Source organism: Lissotriton vulgaris, chromosome 9 (genome assembly GCF_964263255.1).
Source record: "Lissotriton vulgaris chromosome 9, aLisVul1.2, whole genome shotgun sequence".
Lineage (NCBI taxonomy): Eukaryota > Metazoa > Chordata > Amphibia > Caudata > Salamandridae > Lissotriton > Lissotriton vulgaris.
In genome coordinates this window covers 242,180,330-242,194,922 of record NC_141697.1, presented here as the reverse complement: position 1 = coordinate 242,194,922, position 14,593 = coordinate 242,180,330, and the positions used below count along the sequence as shown (strand labels likewise).

Sequence of the window (14,593 nt, the reverse complement as noted above, 5' to 3'; positions counted from 1 at the left end):
CAAATTGTCAGCGGCTATTTTTAGTCAGGAGGGCATATAGCAGCCAGTTCACGTCATCGAGGTTATTTTCTGGGTCTTTAGGGGCTTGATCTGATTGAGGAAAAAATTAAACTGAGTATGTGGAAGGATTGCCCTGACGAGTGAGCATGTCTGAGTATCCTATTGCTTTCACTCTTCTGGGAGAAATTCCCCAGCCTTCTAGCAAAGCTGTTTTTGCCAAGACTGCTCCCACTCGTGAGTGAGAGGTGAAGGTAACCAAGGTAGGTTCCAGTCTGTGGTTCCAGCGGGGGTTATAGAAACTCTATTGATAGAATATCAGGGGATTTCATGAGTTTCAAGTCTGGAATTAATTGAAATAGCACGATGAGGTTGACCCGGTTTAAAATATCATGCAGGGGGCGTGACCAAGATGAAGGTCGGATAGGACGTGTTTTGAGTCTCTGTGGCCCGCCAGATTTTAACATTATAATAGAAACTACCCACGAGTTATCACCGGTGGGAAAAGCGGCTGATCTGACATTGGAGCCCCGGTGGTGCTGGCGAGTAGGATGCTGGCTGCAGTGCAGAGTTCTCTGGACCCAAAAACCGCCAACAGAGAAAGCAAGGCCTGGGCGAGTGCAGAGGCTGAGGTAGGCGGAGCGCCTGAGCCTCGGTCTGCGTTGTGTAGCAAAGGTGCCTGCCTGCGATGGGGGGTGGGGGGGGGGGGGGGGGGGGGGGGGGGGGGTTTGGCGCGCATAACAGCATCTGTGGTCAGCAGGTCCCAGACCAAAGAAGTAGGACCGAAGAGAGCTCCGAATACGTCTGCGGCCAATTTCTGGTGCTCCAAGGCCAAATAACTTCAGATTAGGGTCCTGGAAGGTCAAAGCAGGAGGGCCCCAGTGCCAGGGTCGGATTGGGATCACAATTTGGCCCGGGCATTGATGAAAAAAATGGCCCACATTCATGAGGCGCGGCCCACATTTAAGGGGCGTGGCCCACATTCAAGGGGCGTGGCCCACATTCAAGGGGCGTGCCCTTTCATGAAACACCATTTGCACAGACAAGGAATGAAAGTGGGAGGGTACTGTTCTTGTGCAGGACACCGGGTCAAGGTGACAATGGCCTACATGCTGAGCAACTAAAAAAAAACAGCAAGGCCCCTTTCTGTCACAAAATTATTCGAGCCCTCCAGGCAAGAGCACCTGAAAAGCAGCAAAGCCCCTGCTATTACTAATCTATTTAGCCCTCCCCAGACCTTCAGCTCAGGAGCACATGAACAGCAGAGGTAAGGCCCCTGCAATTAGTAAATTAATCAGCCCTCCCCAGCCCTACAGGCCTCAGGGCAATGTCCTGGCAGGGGAGCACAAAACACATCCACAGTAGCCAGGGGGAGGCTGAGGGGAAGATGGTGCGAGTTCCAAACATCACCTGGCCCCCACAGCGAGACCCATTTGTCCTCGCCCACTATGCCCTGAATGTGAAGGGCTGTGGGCGAGGTGTTTGTGGGCCTCCAGGGGGCCCGAGGTGAAAACAGCTCAAAGGCCTGAGCAACACCTGGCCCCCAGGGAGGCCGATTCTTGCAAACAATCACCCCTCCCCAGCCCAGCCTCAGCGTGATTGCTTGGCAGGGAAGGGGGTGAAGGAGAGGCCACAGCTGATAATCGCTGTACGGCCACACAGCGAGGCTGCTTTCATTTCTCTGTCTGTCTCCGTGCCCTCTGTGGCCCGTTTTTTTCTCCCATTTCCTAGTCCAATCTCTGTGGACTCGGAAAGGAGAGAAAAAAACAGCCCATAGAGGGCACTGAGACACCAGCCCTTCGGCCGATGCTCGAATGCCCGCATTGCCAATCCGCCCCTGGGCCCCACCTCTGGCACCTGGTACACCAGAGGGGGCGGGGGAGGTAGCGGGCTGACCTGTGAGGCCATACAGGTGCTCGCGGAAGAGCCCTGCACCCAAAGAGTCTCTCCCCACCACAGTCACTGTCGCAGCTACGAGCCGCCCTTCCGGACGTGTGAGGCTCGAACAGCAAACTTTCATGTTGATGCCTGCCCTCTCTGCATAGGTGCTAGCGGAGGGCCTTTATTTAGATGCTGAAAACTATCTGGGCCACTCTAAGAGCGAATGGGCCTCCCCTCCGGTGCTTACTAACCAGCTGCTGTTCGTGGCATCCATCTTAGTGCCCGGAATTGGTCTGATGCAAGAGGCCTCCCTAGTCTGAACAACAACGAATATGCTACTTACCAGTATGCATCTGTTCTTGGCATGTAGGGCTGCTGACATTCATATCTGTGCATAGATCACCGCCTAGTGTTGGGTCCAGATGATCGCACATTGTTGCCCTGGAAGAGTCTTCGTAGTATCACGAGATAGGTGGCTCCTCCCCTGGACTACAGCGCGCATGGGCATCGACTCCATCCCCAGATTGTTTTTAGCCATTGTGGCAAAGATGGAGTGTAACACCATGAGTGATGACCATGCTAAGAGTGATTCTGAGTGCTGCAGCCGCTACAGGCGCCGGGGAGGAGGGCGCGTGATATGAATGTCAGCAGCCCTACATGCCAAGAACAGATGCATACTGGTAAGTTGTCAGGATTCAGCCCCTGTTCAGCATTGGGAGGCACAGAACTACATTTCCCATGATGCCGGGGTGCTGACAGGAAGTGATATAACCTGTCATGGCGCGCGAGAGGTTGCGTGTAATTCTTCCTGTTTTGGTTCCTCGTCGGGTTGGCGAGGATCGTCCGGATTCTGGGGAGTGTGTTTGGAGCTGACGAGGCCTGAGACTGTGCATCGGCGGTGTCAGTGAGTAAACGGAGCGGTGCCTTCGTATGCACCGCCTCTCCCCTGTTGCGGTGTTCTGTTTCTGTTAGCGGGCGCTTGCTGCTGTGCGGATCCTGTCTCTTGGGCACAGCGGGTTACTGCGAGCCTTCTGCCGCGTAACTCCGTATGTGAGGATTCATCTTGATTCTGAGATAGACATTACAGCGGGTTACTGCGTGCTGAGGAGGCAGCGTAACGCCGTCTGATACTAGCGATTTGGAAGGTGTTCTATGGACATTACAGCGGGTTACTGCGTGCAGCTGCAGCGTAACAGTCTGTATATTGGGATCCTTACAATCAGTACATTATGTGCGGCGCTTGGCTGTGGTCGCAACCGCAGGTTACCGTAACTTGTGGAATTTCCTTTGGATAGAACTTCTTTACTTTTGCTGTGAGAATAACAGCTTTCTTGGTTTGTTTGATATTTAAAGCTTCTATCTTCCTAGGTAGGGGGATAACCAACGCTTAAGTCCAGGGACGGCTTCAGTATTGTTTCGTTGGGTAGCCTTCAGTCAGGGTGACTTTCAACCTTGTCTTTCTGCCTTCGGATACAACTGTCCCTGTTGGTTCTCAGTTCCTATGTGGCTCATAGGATTTACAAGCAGGGTAGGGGTCATGATAAAAGCATTTGTGTTGAGAGTTCATTGATGATTGAAAATTCACTGATGCTTTATTCTGCTTTCCTCATCAGATGGTGTTACAGGGTGTTATATGGTGTTTTGTTATAAACATATGCAGAGGACATACAGGTATTATTGATATCTGTGATCTAGCGAGAATTGATTAGAGTAGTTTGTGTAAAAGTATCTTATTGTTGTGTTTATGTTTTTCAGAGCCTTTGTCCCTGCTGACCCCTCCCCTACCCGGTGTCCCTCGCTTGATAACTCGAAGACCCTGGGGGGGAACCCCATGTCAGTGTACTTGGTGATGTCAGGAGATGGTCCTTTATTCTACTGCAGCTGAATCCTGCGAAGCCAAACCGGACACAAGTAGCATATTCGGTTCGAGGCATGTGGGCTGCTGAATTCATATCTGTGCATAGAATACATAGCAGTCCCTCCATTAGCGGCGGCCGCCTGTGCCAGCTGCAGCAGTTTGAAAAAGTGTTTATAGAACAGCCTGCCTTACAGCTGCCTGCTGTTTGGAGTGCACATCTACACAGTAGTGTTTCGTAAATGTGTGTGTGGTAGACCATGTGGCTGCTCTACATATGTCTTCTAAAGGAATATTTCCAAGGAAAGCCATGGAGGCCCCCAACTTTTGGGTGGAGTGGGCCCGTGGGGGGACCGTTAAAGTGCGCTTGGCTTTTTGATAACAAATTTGAATGCACTGAACGATCCACCTGGCTATACCTGCTTTGGAAATGAGGTTGCCTTTGTGTTGTGGCGAAAAGGCAACAAATAGTTGTTTTGTTTTCCGAAAATCTTTGGTCCTATCAATGTAGTACATTAAGGCTCTCTTGACGTCTAGTGTGTGGAGCATTCTCTCCGCCACTGACTCAGGATTTTGGAAGAACACAGGCAGTTCTATAGTCTGATTGATATGGAACTGTGAAACCACCTTAGGAAGAAACCTAGGGTTAGTGCGAAGCACCACCCTGTTGGAGTGAATTTATATAAATGGCTCTTGGATAGTTAGTGCCTGGAGTTCACTAACGCGTCTCAGCGATGTAATCTATATCAGGAAAGCCACTTTCCATGTTAAGAACTGAATCTCGCATGAATGTAGAGGCTCAAAAGGTGGACCCATCAGTCTGGTGAGGACCACATTTAGGTTCCATTCAGGAGCCGGTGGGGTCCGGGGAGGAATGACTCGTTTGAGTCCTTCCAGAAAAGCTTTGATGGCAGGCACGCTGAAAAGGGAGAGATGCTGTCTGTTTTGTAGATAAGCTGCTATTGCGGACAAATGTATACGAATGGAAGCATAGGCCAGATTGCATTTGGATAGATGCAACAGATAACAAATGATGTTGTGAGTAGATGCATCTAGCGGGTTGATGTTGTGGTCAGCACAATAAATGACGACCCGCTTCCATTTCGCCGCATAACATGCTCTGGTGGTGGGCTTCCTTGCCTCCTTATGATATCCATACAGTCTGGAGGCAAGTTGAGGTAGCCAAATTCTAAGACTTCAGGAGCCAGATCGCCAGGTTGAGCTGTTGCGGATCTGGATACTGAATGTCTCCATGGTCTGAGTCAAAAGCCTGGGTGTGAGGTGCAGCCTTTGATGCGGTACCACGGATAGTTCTAGAAACGTGGTGTACCATGGTTAGCGTGCCCACGCCAAGCAACCAGGATGAGTGTCATCGAGTGTTGCTTCAGCTTGCGTGCCACCATCGGTATTTGAGGTGCTGGGGGAAAAGCGTACGCAAAGATGCCTGACCAGTTCATCCATATCGCATTGCCCTGCGACTGTGGGTGTGGGAACCTGGCGGCAAAGCTTTGGCATTTGGCGTTTTCCTTTGTGGCGAACAGGTCTATCTCTGGATGACCCCACTGCTGGAAGTACGGGTGGAGTACTGATGGATATATCTCCCACTCATGCATTTTGTGGCTGTACCTGCTTAGCAGGTCCCCCATCTGATTGTCTTTGCCTGGGAGGTCTTCCGCCGTGAGGAAGATGTTCCTTTGAATGGCCCACTTCCACATGCTCTGAGCCAGATGAGACAACTGTGGAGAGTGTGTACCTCCCTGCTTCTGAATGTAGTACATGGCCGTCATGTTGTCCGTCCGGATCAACACAACCTTGTTGCACAGATGTACTTTGAATGCTTTCATTGCCATGAAGATAGCCATCAGTTCTAAAAGGTTGATGTGCATCTTCTTTTGCTGCGTTGTCTACTGCACTGTGTAGTGGAGTACATGAGCTTCCCATCCCTGGAGAGATGCGTCCGTTGTCAGAATGATCTGTGGCACAGGCTCCTGGAACGGTCGTCCCCTGCAAAGGTTTTGTGGATTCCACCAATGCAGAGAGTTGTATGCACGACCGGTTACCAACACTAGGTCTTTCAACTGTCCGTGAGCCTGATTCCACCGACGTGCTAAGCACTCCTGAAGCGGACGCATATGTAGTCTCGTGTGCGGGACTATGAAGATGCAGGAGGCCATCATGCCTATCAACTGCATGAACACTCGTGCCGGAAGCGAGTGTTGCGGTCTGAATTTTTGTATCAGCAATTGAATGCCGTTGATCCTCACTGAGTTTGGCTGTGCTGTAGCTGCCAGAGTGTCTATTGTCACGCCCAGATACTGTCGTACGTGGGCGGGCTGAAGGTTGGACTTTGGGTAATTCAGTGAGAATCCCAGATCGGGAAGAAGGTGAATGGTGTGGGACATATGGGCGGCACACTGCTCGGCCGTCTTTGCTTGGATAAGCCAGTCGTCCAGATAAGGGTAGACATGAACATTCTGTCCCCGTAGGTGTGCAGCCACTGTCGCCAGGCACTTTGTAAACACCCTGGGTGCTGTCGTCACTCCGAAAGGGAGGACCTTGAATTGGTAATGCTGATTTTGAATGGTGAATCGGACGTATTTTCTGTGTGACTGGTGTAGCGGAATATGAAAGTATGCATCCTTCAGATCTAATGTTGCGAGGAAATCTCCCTGACTGAGCAACGGTAGGACCTGCTGCAGTGTTAGCATGTGAAAGTGTTCTGACAGGATGTACTGGTTTAGGGGTCTGAGGTTCAGTATGGGTCTGAGGGACCCGTCCTTTTTTGGGATTAAGAAGTACAGTGAGTACACTCCTGTGCCTCTTTCTTCCACAGGCACAAGTTTGATTGCTCCTTTTTGCAGCATGACTAGTACCTCCTGCTGCAATAAGTGCAAATGCTCTGTGGACATAAGACGGTGTCTTGGGGGTATGGTGGGTGGAGTGGATGTTAACTCCAGACAATAACCGTACTGGATAAGCTTCCTGACCCACCTATCTGTGGTGATGGATTTCCAGACTGGCAGGAACTGTTGTAGTCTCCCCCCGACCGGTGTTTTATGGTCGGGGCAGTGACAATGTGTCACTGTTTCTTAGTGGCGGAGGTTCTGGAGCTGTTGTTTCCACGCCCTCTGCCCTTGGCGCTGTTTCCACGATAGCCACCTCTACTTTGTTTGGTGTATGTGGTTTGCGTGCCACCTTTATTGTACTGTGTTTGCTGGGACAGCTGGCCTCTGGAAACACCTCTATTGTTTGAGCGACGAAAAGAACCACCCCTGAACTGCTGCAACTGCAGAGCCCCCATAGACTTTGCAGTTTCAGTGTCCTTTTTGATTTTTTCCAAGGTGGTGTCCACCTCTGGGCCAAATAAATGATCAGGGTTTACAGGCTGATTTAGTATGGTGGTCTGTATCTCTGGCTTGAACCCGGAGATTCTGAGCCAGGCATGTCACCTCAACATCACACTGGTGTTAATGGCTCTGGCCGCCGTGTCTGCTGCGTCCAGTGCACACTTGATAGAAGCATTTGATATGAGCTTTCCTTCCTGAATGAGCATCTCTGCTGCCTCCTTATATTCATCTGGCAAGTGTTGTAACAGGGTCTCAAGTGTATCGTAATGGGCCCTGTCATATCTGGCTAAGAGTGCCTGAGTGTTTGAAATGCGCCAGATATTGGCCGCTTGAGCTGCCACCCTTTACCCTGATGCTTCTAGCACTTTAGATTCTTTGTCAGGGGGAGGAGCATCACCCGTTGTTTGCGAATTCGCCCTCTTTCGGGCATTGGAAACAACCAGAGAGTCCAACGGCAACTGTCCCTTAATGTAGGTAAGGTCCCCAGGCGCCGGTTTGTACTTCTTTTCAATTCTGGGGTTTATTACCCTGGCCCTTGTGGGCTCTTTAAATAGGTCTCCAGCATGTTTTAAGACACCCTTCAGCATTGGCAGAGTCTTGACAGCTCTTTCTGAGGTGGAAAAGGTGTCAAACAGAAAATCCACTTCAATAGGGTCAGCATGGAGCTGGACATCATGGTTTTTGGCTGCCCTTTCAATAAGTGCATTAAACGCCGCTGAGTCTTCAGTAGGCGATGTTTTTACAGCATACACATGACGGTCCGGGGCAGTGTGTGGATCCCCTGGGTCAGCAGCGTCCGCCCAGGGTTCATTTTGATCTTCTGGATCAGTGTCCACAGGATAGCTGTACTCCTCATTGTCACCTTCCCCTGTCTCCACATCTGAGTAAATGGGCGAAACAGGAGCAGTGTCTTGGCCACGTGGAGATATAGGTTCGACAAGAACGGGTGTTGTAGTAGAATCCTCCTTTTTTAATGGGATTCTATATGACTCCATAGGCTGTTCCGGGGCGATCTCGTTTGTAAATTGAAAGTCTACCCTTGTCGGCATCGATGAATTGTTCCGACTGCTCTTCAAGCGAGAGTTGTTGATGCTTTGTGACCAGTACCGCAGTTGTGGGCTTCGGCCCCGTTGACACCTTCTTGGACACTTAGACGGCCATCTTCGGGGCGAAGGCCTTAGGTACCACTTTCGGCGGCAGCGTGAACTGGATGGGCGCAGGCGACTTTTGAGGTTTACTGGCAGGCTTTGGTGGTGGAGTATCCTTTGGTCCGACAGCCGAAGCCTTTTCCATAATTCGCTTGAGCGATTCAGACACCTGCTTCGAGAAGGAGGCGGACGGCTGCGTCAACTCGACTGGTTCCTTCGAGCCACCGCCAGGCGTGGAGTCGAGGTTCGTACCGCTCTTAGCCTTGTCTGGTCGACGCGTAGGTTCGAGAACCTTCTGAGCTCAGAGTCCTTTGTCTGTGTCGACGGTCTTCGGCGCGGATTTTTTCGGGTCGACGTCTTTGATCAGCTTTTTCGGTGTCCCAGTCTTCGGCTCGACACCCTTTAGCGACCTCACCGAGTCGATAACACCTTTTTGCTTCGTCGGTGCCGATAGTTTAGAGGACTTCGAGCCGACCAAAGCAATACGTACTTTCGGTTTCGATTTCGCCTCTAGTGCTTTTGGTTGCGTAGACACCGAAGCTTTCTCTTTCGGTTTCGATTCGGCAACCCGTGGCTCCTTAGAAGTGTCCGTAGCCGGGCCCGAAGGCGAGGCTGCAGAACCTAGTGTAAGATCTTGGGTAAGGCCATGTGGCGATCCCTCGACCTGAGCCTTATTAAGTGTCTCGGCCCCAGTATCAGCGTTCGGGCCTAGCTCCTCGCTTGAGCTATCTTCCATGGCCCCAAAGGCCCCATCGTCGTCTCCTACCTCGTCGACGACGTCTTCAGTATCGACCATTTCAATATCAGCGTCGTAGCTGGAGTCGATCTCTGATGCGGGATCAGACAGGTCCTCTCGAACCTCCCGCTCTGCTCCCTCATCGTCCCCGGCATCGAATATGTTCACCGGGTCAGGTGCCGTCTGCTGGGCTTCCTTGCGCGCTGCGCGTCGAAGTTGAATTGTCTTCTTGGAGCGGAAACGAGAACAAGCCATACAGCTGGCTTCCTCGTGATCCGGCGACAGGCACTTGTTGCACACCGGGTGGACGTCGATGTGAGGATATTTTGAGTTACACACGGGACATCTCTTGAACGGGCTCCGTTCCATGATGGTTTGTCGATAAGGCCTCTGGCGTCGACCGGGCCTTCAGTGCTGAAAAGCCACGCGGCTCCTCTGGATGTCCGGCTCGGGAACTGAGCTGGAACAGAACTGGGCACTGATCGCAAGACAATACTGAAGATATACTAAAGGCCTTTTGGCCAAAAAGAAAGTTTTTTATCGATTCCGAAATTGAGTTAACAAATCTGCATCCGAACCCAATGGCGGAAAAAAACAATCTGGGGATGGAGTCGATGCCCATGCGCACTGTAGTCCAGGGGAGGAGCCACCTATCTTGTGGTACTTCGAAGACTCTTCCAGGACAACAATGTGCGATCATCCGGACCCAACACTAGGCGGCGATCTATGCACATATATGAATTCAGCAGCCCACATGCCTCGAACTAAGGCCTTACCCATTCAATGGCTGCAGGCACACTATGGAGGTTAACTCCTCTAGCAAATGCCGACACTGCCCATTTCAAACTTGCAGACAGATAGGCGACAAAGAACGGACCAAGAGCCTCAGAGGAGGTCTGTTAAACTGCTGATCCCTCCCGAGACACGCCTTGCAAATTTGGAACATGCTCCTAGAAGAGGGCCTTGACATACTCTTTCTGACAGAGACATGGCTAGGGGCAGATTCCGACCCTGAGATCATCGAATCCCTTCCACCTGACTTTAGTATAGCCAGGGTGCATCGACCGTTAGGCCGAGGAGGTGGCATCGCTGTGATCAGCAAGGCCCCCCTGGTTTGCTCCCTTGAACCTCTTGGAATAGAAAACTGCGAAGCCGGCAAATTTGCACTGAAACTTGGCCATCAGGACCATATCTCGGGTGTCCTCCTTTATAGACCTCCTGGGACCCTGGGAAATTTTAGACCAAGTTCACAAGAATATCTCGCCCACTTAGCGCTGAGACATAGGAAGGTTCTCCTCATGGGTGATCTAAATATTCACTTTGATGATATCCAGCTAAAAGAGGTCACTGACCTGAAGCAGGAATTATTAAATACGAATCTGGTTCTAAAAAACCTAACACCCACACATATTCATGGCCATTTACTGGATCCGGTGTTCGCCAACTGGGAGGGCATTACCACGAGCACTCCTAACCCACTCCCCTGGACCGACCATTTTCTAGTCCCTTTTGAAATTAACACTGTAAGCAAGCTTGCCCCCCATTTGAGTGGCAATATTAGCTACCCATATCGCAGATGGAAAAAAATTTCTCAACCCATCTTTAACGAGATGCTAAGCTTAGGTGGGATGCCAGGAGGCACAGATAGTGAAAGCGCTAATCAAAACTTAGAAACCCGAATCCTTGACGCCTCGAACAAGGTAGCCCCTCTATCCACGGCCAAAAAAGGAAACAGAGCCAGGAGATCGGCACCATGGTACAATACAGATCTGCAGTCGGTCAGATCAGAGTGCAAAAAGCTAGAAAGACTCTGTCGCAAGGATAAGAATGATCAAACTAAATTACAATACAAAACAGCCCAGAGAAGCTACCAAAAACTGGTCAGAGCTGCTAAAGCAACCTTCTACGGAAACAGAATTAGTGAGGCAGACTGCTCATCTAGGGAACTCTTTAAAATCTATAAAGAAATCTCAGTCGTCTCGCTTTCCAATTCTCCGGAAACTGATTCCGTTACGGAATGTAACAAGGTGGCAGCATATTTTGCCAACAAGGCTAAGAAAATATACAGCTCTTTCTCCACTTATCCTGCGGCTGGAGAAACCTTCACAGAACTGAAGGAACCGGCAATGGCAAATTCAAAACCGAGGCTAGAATGCTTTACTGTCCCGCCAAGTATAGAACTTGCTAACATATGTTCTAGCATAAAATCGGGCTCTCCTCATGACCCCGCCCCTCCAAGGGTTCTGCCCGCAAGTATAGCCACTTTAGAACCGTACATCCGCCATGTCCTTACAACATCCTTCGACTCCCAGAACCTGCCAAGAAAATGGAAAAAAGCAATTGTACTACCTATTAGGAAAAAACCTAATGTAAGCCATGATGTCCTAGAGAACCTACAACCTATCTCTGCCGCCCTATACCGCTAAAATTGCTGAGAAAATTGCAAATGTGCAACTGATGGCTTTTGCGGAGCAGAATAATCTCCTACACCCCTCCCAATCGGGCTTCCGAAGAGGCTTCTCTACTGAGACGGCCCTATTAAGAGCCACCAAAACTCTACGACAAGGAGCTGACGCTGGACTAACCATGGCACTGGTCATGCTAGACCTGAGCGCAGCGTTCGACACTGTAGCACATATCACCTTGCTACAGTGTCTGAACAGAGGAGGTGTGACTGATAGAGCACTCGGTTGGCTTAAATCGTTTGACAGGCAGAAGCTTTCAGGTTCAACGGGGCTCATTTCAGTCTGAAGAGTGGGGACTGGAACAGGGAGTGCCACAGGGCTCTGCTCTAAGTCCTACCCTTTTTAACTTATATATGGCACCCCTGGCTGAGCTAGTTCAATTGTTCGGCGTAGAGATTGTATCCTACGCCGACGATACACAGCTCTTACTCACCCTCACCCAAACACCAGCTGCTGAAGCAAATAACTTCAGAGCCTGTATGCAAGCACTGGCCACTTGGATGGATACGCACTGCCTTAAATTGAACGGATCCAAGACGGAAGTCTTGGTGGTTGGTGGTAATCAACGACTCTGGACATGTGACTGGTGGCCAAACTGTTTAGGCGATATGCCTACACCATGTACTGAAGCCAAAAACTTAGGGATATGGATGGATCCCACACTCTCCTATGAGATACACATCAACCGTCTAGTAGGCAAGTGCTTTGGAGTCCTTAAGACTCAACAAAACCCTAGATCTCCTTCCTTTGGAGGCCCGGCGCACTATGACCCAGGCACTAATTAAGTCACGCCTCGATTATGGTAATGTCCTTTTCCTGGGAGCTTCTGGCAAAAGCATAGGACGACTCCAGATATTGCAAAATGCTGCAGCCCGCCTAGTGCTTGGACGTCCACGAAGAGCCAACTCTAAAGCCAGCCTGGATGCACTCCACTGGCTCCCAGTGAAAAAAAGAATAAAGTACAAAGCACTCCTAATATGTCATCAGATCATCTGGCATAAAGACCCCGGCTATCTGACAGGTCTGGTTACCAGGTACGAACCACGTAGATCACTGAGATCTAGCGGTATGGGCACGCTTGTGACCCACCGCTACAGGAGAGAAAAAATGGGAGGTCGGTCCTTCAGAGTGGCGGCTGCCACAGCATGGAATAAACTTCCCATCTATCTCCGCCTGGAGCCTTCAGAAACTATTTTCCGAAAACTAATCTGTTCTCCTTATAACTTACTTATTGCCCTTTGCCCCGCACTATCCTCCCCCCCCCCTTAATGAGTTTTTTCTCCTCTCTCTTTTTAGGGCGGGGACACGCCGAGATGGCGTACTTTATCCATGCGCTCTATAAATGTCTTTATTATTATTATTAATGGCTGAAAATTAATGTGCCCTCGGTGTAGCAGATTAGATGAGGCCTGGAGGAACAAATCCACGCGGTAGCAACTTAGGCCCCTTGGCCTGGTTATAGATCAGCTGAGCACAACCATGCGGAGGCTCCTAATAGACCTCACACATAGCAGAGTAAGCCAACTGTAGCAGCCATTAGTGGGTGGAGGAAAGTGGCTAATATTTATTTCTAAGGCAAAGGCAAATTGATGCAGCAATCCTGGTTGGGGGGATTTCAATTTAGTGAATAAAACGACACGACCGTTCATGCCAACGATCGGCACAATCGGGGGCTTTCTCAGCTGAAGGTAAGCGATGGTTGGCTTCAACGGCTTACACTATATTTGGTTCAGCCAACACCTGGGGGCCCAAGATACACATTTTACTCAGCAGCTCACAAAACAAACGCACGTCTCGATCACTTTTTAGCGTCAACAGCACTGACACCCAGACTGATAGACTCATCCATTGAACATAGATGCCTTTCATACCACGCAATGATCACAGTAACATTTCAGGCAGATATGGGTCAACCGAACCCTGCCAGATGGCGACTGTGGGAAAGTCTCCTGCAGTCCCCATCGGTCTTAGCGGATATGAGTACGAAGTTGACGGAATACCTCCAGACAAATTATATAGGAAACACCTCTCTGACCGAGGTCTGGGAAACACTAAAATTAGTGATGAGGGGTGAATTTATCACAATCTCGACAGCAGAGAATAGGATGCGTCGGGAGAAGCACCAAACTTTGGAACCCTAGGTGACAGAGATGGAATCTATCCATAATCGAGCGGGCCCCAAGAATATGGAGATAGCTGGAGAAAAAAAGGCTCCCCAAGAAACGCTTGGATCTGGACCAGGCTGAATATGCCCTCCTCAGGGTTCGACAAATTCTATTTGAGTAGCGACAGATTCGGGCGGATGCTCCCACAGAGGCTTGGCATCAAAGCGATGGCAGCGGCGATAGCTTCGATTAGGTGACCCACAGGGGAAGGAGTACATGCAGACTCCCAAATCGCCGAAACCTTTAAGATCTTCTACCAGACCCTATATTCTGATCTAGACCCTCCACAGACAGAGGCCCATACTTACCTCGGCAATCGCCAGGATATTCGCTTCCCAGAAACAATCGCACATCAGCTAGACTAGCCAATTTGTATCGAGGAGGTGATCTCAGCAATCGCCCACCTTAAGGTACATTAGGCTTCAGGTTCGAATAGCTTACCAGCACAGATTAACAAAGGCCTTGGCCAGGAACTGGTGCAGCTCCTGACTCCTTTGTTCAATTCCTTCCTTGAAACAGGCTCTTTAACTGATTCTATGGCAGAAGCTTCAATTTTGGTAACCTTCAAGCCCTCAAAAGACCCCAGCACATGTGTATCATATAGACCCATATCACTACTCAATATTGACGCGAAACTCTTCACCAGCATTCTGGCAGCCTGACTGAACCTGCGGATGGCAGGGCATGTAGACCCAGACCAAGTGGGCTTTATTCCTAATGGACAGGGAGGGGACAATATCACTTTTCCTTCTCATGGACGGCATCCACAGATCACGCAAAGAAGCATTGCTCCTGTCAATTGCTGCTGAAAAAGCTTTTGACAGGGTGTGATTGGTGTACCTTTTTGACACACTACGACATTTTGGGTTTGGCGACCAGTTCATAAAATGGGTCTGTTGTATATCAGGACACCAAGAGCATCTGTCCGTGTAAACGGGACATCGACTGGTACACTCCTGATTGCTCGAGGCAAGGATGTGCACTGTCCCCCTCCTGTTC

At 50.1% G+C, this 14,593-nt stretch overlaps 1 protein-coding gene across 1 annotated transcript in view; it reads right to left on the bottom strand.

The window, feature by feature from the left end:
* KNL1 (kinetochore scaffold 1) overlaps positions 1-14,593 on the bottom strand; it is a 617,593-nt gene that overhangs the window by 247,092 nt on the left and 355,908 nt on the right. The gene's annotated exons all lie outside the window — the stretch shown is intronic.